We start from the raw sequence: 6,891 nt of genomic DNA, 5'->3' as shown, positions 1-6,891 counted from the left end.
CGCAACTTCACAGTTAAACCTTTTGAAGTCAAGTAACAGCCTTCACAGTTGAAAGAATTTAACACCCTATCAACATTTAGAGGCTTCAGTTTCGGACTATATACTCTGAAGTCGACATGTAGCTATTCGACATATAAATTTGAACCAGCCTTCACAACCTCAGGCTTTCCATCTTTTGTCCAAAGGAGGATACCCTGATGCATAGTAGATGGTACAGCTCCAACCCCATGAATCTAGTCCCGTCCTAACAAGGCATTATAACTTGCTTTCGAAGGCACCCCCACGATACAGTGTTTCGATCAAAAGATCCTACCTTCACCCCCAAGGTAACCAGACCTTTATCAAGAGTAGAAGCACCACTAAAGTTTGTTACAGCAATATTGGTGGGAACTAAATCATCAGGATGCTTGCCAACCTTCATCAGCATCCTCTCCGGCAAAAGACTTATAGCTGCTCCGCCATCAATTAAAACTTTGTTTACCTTAATCCCACTCATAGTTGCAGTGATATGAAGTGGGCGGATATGGGACTTTTGTTTTTCAGAAGGCCTCAGAAAAAATCCCGATTCATCCTCATATCGAATGAACGAAAAGGCCTCTTCATCATCCATATCATAATCATCTTTAGAGTCACCTTCATATTCACTCAAGTACTCAGTTGGGATAATTGAAATAGTCCCCACCATTTCATCATCTCCTTCTTCGAAATACTCTTCATCTAAGTCAATATCTTTGTCTTTGTCAACAACTAAAATGTTAACTACTGACTTACCCTTATCCAACTTTGCAGGAATACCCTTTGGATAAGTTTCTCCATCAGATGGAAAGACTATTTGGGAATGCACCGAAGGCGTTGCCCCCTTGCCTTTATCAGTTTGAGGCTTCCTAGTTGACTATTGATTCCTTCTTCCTCTACCCCTTAGGTGCCCTCTAGCTTGGCCACGGTTGTAAGGATATCGACCCCGAGGAGGTCCTTGATGTCCCCATTGCGGGTTACGCCTGTATTGAGCATCTCTATTCTGGAATTCTTGACAATTCTGAATCTATTGCATTCCAATAGCCTGAGAACGACTTATTGGTGCAACAACATTTTGTTGAGGAGCATTGGAACTCTGTCCTTCTACTCGTCGAATTGGTTGCAAAACTGGCTTCAGCATCAAAAGGATCAGAATCAACTTTCATTTCCTTCTTCCCATCATCAAACTTTAAGCGCCCTTCCATAATGGCCTCTTTTATAAGATTCCTGAAACGAACACAGTTGTTAGTCGAATGAGTAGTTGCTTGGTGAAACTTACAATAAGGTTTTCCTTTCAAATCTTTCACCGAAAGTAAAGTTCTGCCCTCAGGCAAAATTAACTGTTTATCTTTAAGAAACATATTAAAAATCTGATCAGATTTTGAGATATAAAAACTATATTTCTTTCCACTCTTTAGTTTTGAATTATTCGACTTTTCATTATTAGGGAGCTTTTTGAGCAAAGAACAAACATATGGAGGACCTTTCTTAAGTTCGACCAAATCAACCTTTGCTTTTGGATTGGACTCCTCCTCCGAGGATTCCATGGTCACATAAGCAACCTTCTCTTTTCGAGTAAAAGGTTTACTCTTTGATCTCCTTTCATTCTTATATTTCTCTTTTTCTTTCTTCAGAAGTTTGACCTGACGAACTCTTTCATCCAAATGGGCTAAGTCAGGAATATGCATGATGAGCGGATAATTTATACGCTTTTTGACATTGTTTTTAGTATGTTTTTAGTAAGATCTAGTTACTTTTAGGGATGTTTTTAATAGATTTTGTGTTAAATTCACATTTCTGGACTTTACTATGAGTTTGTGTGTTTTTCTGTGATTTCAGGTATTTTCTGGCTGAAATTGAGGGACTTGAGCAGAAATCAGATTCAGAGGTTGAAAAAGGACTGCTGATGCTGTTGGATTCTGACCTCCCTGCACTCAAAGTGGATTTTCTGGAGCTACAGAACTCGAAATGGCGCGCTTCCAATTGCGTTGGAAAGTAGACATCCAGGGCTTTCCAGAAATATATAATAGTACATACTTTGGCTAAGAATTGATGACGTAAACTGGCGTTCAACTCCACAAATGGCCTCTGCACGTGCAACACTTAAGCTCAGCCCAAACACATACCAAGTGGGCCCCGGAAGTGGATTTATACATCAAATACTTACTCATGTAAACCCTAGTAGCTAGTTTATTATAAATAGGACCTCTTACTATTGTATTAGGCATCCTGGATTGTATTTTGATCCTGTGATCACGTTTTGGGGGCTGGCCATCTCGGCCATGCCTGAACCTTCACTTATGTATTTTCATACGGTAGAGTTTCTACACTCCATAGATTAAGGTGTGGAGCTCTGCTGTTCCTCAAAGATTAATGCAAAGTACTTCTGTTTTCTATTCAATTCATCTTATTTCGCTTCTAAGATATCCATTCGCACCCAAGAACGTGATGAAGGTGATGATTATGTGTGACGCTCATCATCCTTCTCCCTTATGAACGCGTGCCTAACAAACACTTCTGTTCTACATGAAATAAGCTAGAATGAGTATCTCTTAGATCTCCTAACCAGAATCTTCGTGGCGTAAGCTAGAATGATGGCGGCATTCAAGAGAATCCGGAAGGTCTAAACCTTGTCTGTGGTATTTCGAGTAGGATTCAATGATTGAATGACTGTGACGAGCTCCGAACTCGCGATTGCAGGGCGTTAGTGACAGACGCAAAAGGATAGTAAATCCTATTCCAGCATGATCGAGAACTGACAGCTGAATAGCCGTGCCGTGACAGGGCATTGGATCATTTTCCCGAGAGATGACCGAAAGTAGCCATTGACAGTGGTGATGTATCACATAAAGCCAGCCATGGAAAGGAGTAAGACTGACTGGATGAAGATAGCAGGAAAGCAGAGGTTCAGAGGAACGAAAGCATCTCCATTCACTTATCTGAAATTCCTATCAATGAATTACATAAGTGTCTCTATCCTTATTTAATTAATAAGATCAGAGCACCAAGCTTTGGAGCCATTACCAGGATTTGTTCGAGCCTGGAGATCACAATTTCGTGCACCAATGCACATTAAGCAATTTTTGACACATATAAAATCCTAACCCCATGACTGCTATTTTCACCACTTCACTCTCGGGCAGTGACACATAACATCTACTTCTAGCATTTTTGAAACGTATTATATAGTCATCGATGGTTTCACCATCTTCTCGTTTCAAAGCTACTAGATCAGTAACTGCTACGTTTAATTCTCCCCGATAGAATTGGGCATGAAAAGCGATTTCCAACTGAGCCAAAGTCGTTATCGAATTTGGTATAAGATTTGAAAACCAAGTAAATGCATTCTTCATTAACAAAGAAGGAAAAAACTTCATTTTCAAATTCTCATCGTTGGCTAGATTCCTAATCTCGACCAAATATCGAGTGACATGTTCAGTGGTCGATTCTCCAACTTCTCCTGCAAATTTTGTAGTTATTTTCGGGTTTTTCACCCCTCTTGGCACCTCAGTCATTTGAACAATTTGAGGAATCTGATACAAAATTAGGTCGATTCATGAACCCTACATTTAAACCGACTCTATTAAGCACATCCTCCACAATTTTTGTCACTTGATAACGTCCACCGACCTGATTAACACGTAATCGAGTTAGAACGTCATCTGCATTTTGACCATGAGGAATTAATTGAGGATTCTCTCTATTTCTTAAAGCATTATTTTCATTTTGAAATATATTTTCAAAACCCTCATTATTCCCTATGGCATCATGCCTTTCTCCTTCATCATAATCAATGATTCGAGCAATCCGTTCGACTTGCCTTCTAAGACGGTCAAATTTCGATTCGTGATCAGCCATCATAGGATTCAGAATTGTGGTTATTTGCTGAGTTAATAGGTTCAACCAAATCATGATGACTTTCCTCTACATGTTGTCAAAATGCTGCCGTTGAATTAGAGGCATTCGACGTAGAGCCCACATTAAAATCACGAGAAGACTCGGAATGCTGTTGTGGGTTTTGAGAATTATTTACTCTAGTTACACTCCCAAAATGGATGGGAGGAACAAAACCGCTCACTAGTGGAGTATAACCAGGAGGAAGGACATAAGGAAGCCAACCAGTAGTTATTGAAGGCTGTACTGGTGGTAAGTTACCATGTGGACGAGTATTGCGTCCATTGTTTCCAGTCTGAACACTAGTAACCACTGTACTTTCACTTACAACCAAGTCTTCTGAACATGAAATAACGTTCGAAGGTTGTACAGTTACTGGTATGCTGTCACTGGTGGACAAACCACCATTCACCTTCGACACTTCATCAGCCATGTGAATAATTCATCCACTTCTCAATTGCATACACTGAATGACACCGAAATCATTTGACACACTTCAGTTTAAAACTGTCCCACCGGGCGTGTCAATTTGTTTCATCAATTTTTAGCAAATTAAAGGTGGCTCGATTCTAATGATCTGGAAGCAAAACCTACTCCTCTTTTGCAGGTACTAGCTTCTCTATAAGTGCATCAAAAGTCCTTGAATTAGACGAACATTAAAAAAGAAAAAAGGTCTAAAGGGTGTAAAATAAGACTTTTGGAAGATAAACTGACTGAAATCGAAAAAGTTTACAATGAATTTAAATAAAGTGATAAACATGCCTTCGATTGAATCAAAGGACTTTTGACATGAAGATTAAAAGTACTGAAATGTAAATTCAACAATGAAATTTAAAGATGCCTTAAAGATAAATTGAACATGACAAGTAAAGCTTGCTGAAATTGTAAATTGAAATGATAAAGACATGAAAGGAACCCTACAGAAATCGAACTCGAACGCAGACTCAGAAATTCGCTGGGATATGAGTGTGCTTGAGTGTATTTCTGAAAAAAAGTTCCAACCTTTGTGCCTTAATACTTGCTAATATTTATAGCCTTTTCCATAACTGATCATTAATGAAATGGTGCCCCATCGTGTATGAAAGTTTAGGTAACCGTTCCCGCTATTTTGCCCAAACATGTGGCAGTTACTGAAATCCTTCTAATTTGAAAATCTTCGATCTTCCTCATTCGGATAACTGCTCGATTTACCATGTCATTCGAATCCTTGCCAAATAGTTTCCCACTCGATGCCTTCAAGTACATCCCTTTCGATCTCTACTTCCATTTCGAAGCTTTATTAACATTTCGACTTATCTCAACCTTCGAAAATAATTATTTTTGACTAACAATTTTGTAATAAAAAAGTTAATTTGTTGAAAAAATAAAAAACTTAAAAATTGTCACTATTTTTGTAACAAATCATAATTTCTTGTGTTACAAAATTTTGCAAGCATCACCGAAAAAAAAAACATCAGTTGCTTCTGGACATAGATCCAAGCTTCCAAAGAAATTGAAAAAGGTGAAGAGGGGAAGAGAGATTCCGTTTACCATGGCAAAACCTGCCCAATTTTGAACTCACTACCAGTTTGGAAGTGCCATGCATGGGGCACCTCCACAAAAGTTGGTAGCGCCAAGCTCACCGGTTACTTCGAGAACCTATCACGGAGTCACCACCGTACCACGTGCCCAGCCGTAGAAAACAAAACCTCAACTAAGAGCCTTTTCCCCCACATCTGACCGGATGAAACCCATCATTGTTGCAGCTCCCTTGCTTACACAAAACTAGGGGTGTTAATGGATCGGATCGTATCCGTAGATCCGCGGTAAATATCCGCATCCGATCCGAAAATTGTAGATACGATCCGATCCGCACCCTTTACGGATCGAATCGTGGATATCTGCTCTACATCCGCATATTCGATCCACGGATCCACAGATCCACATAATAATAATTAAAATAAATAAATATATATATGTTTGGTATTATATTTACTTGTTTGTATGTTTTAGTTAGTAATTATTATTCATATATTGTATTATTTTATTTTTGTTATTTAGGAAAATTTTGATTAAAAATATTTTAAGAATAAATAAGTTTCAAAATGTGAAAGAAATATTTTTATTGAATTTTTTACATAGAAATATGATTAAAAATGATTAAAGGTTAAGATATGGCTCTATGAAGTGGTTAGAGAGTTTCTAGGGGCAGTTACTCATTCGAATGAGTGTTATCTGCCAGCTAACCCTCGTATCCGACTTCTTTGGAGCAGGTCGTGTTCAGCACCGACTTCTTGGGATGAAGGCTGGTACTGGGGGAGAGCCAACCCTTTGGGTTGGGCTTCTTTGCTTGGATCCTGGGCCCTATTTATTGGGCCAGGGTATGAATAGAAATATTGTAATTATTTTTTATAAAAAATATTAATTTAGACCGGTTTAAGGTATAATTTATTGATTTTTTGGCCAAATCAACTTATCTGATCTAATTTTAATAAAAATAACATAGTTTAGTGAATTATATGTATTGAATTTTAATTATTTAAAAATATCTTTAAAAAAGACATTTTAAACGTCTTTATCTAAGTGGCTTCCTTTCGAAAATTATGTTCATGAATGGTAGTTATTTCTTATTAGAATAGGACAATTAAGACTGAAGTAGGATTTTTATTTGGTAGAATGTAATAGTTAGAAATTGGTTGGATTTTGAGCTAAATTAAAAAATTAATTATTTATTGTGGGAGGGGGTTAAAAAAAAGAAACATGGTGATTGTTCATCAAAAAGATGATAGCTTATATATCATCCTCAAGAAGGATACTATTATTCTGATATCATAATAAAATTGTGAAAGAACGGAGAAAGAAAAGATAAAAAATTTTTATTGTGTATGATATAGAGAATAATGCTACCTGTTTATACTAAACTGATTATGAAATTTAAAATAATTAAAACAACCAAATTCTCTAGATAATTCTGTTAAAAGAAGATAAACATATTAAATTTAA

This window comes from Arachis ipaensis, chromosome B01 (genome assembly GCF_000816755.2).
Source record: "Arachis ipaensis cultivar K30076 chromosome B01, Araip1.1, whole genome shotgun sequence".
Taxonomy (NCBI): Eukaryota; Viridiplantae; Streptophyta; class Magnoliopsida; order Fabales; family Fabaceae; genus Arachis; species Arachis ipaensis.
This window is presented reverse-complemented; position numbering follows the sequence as displayed.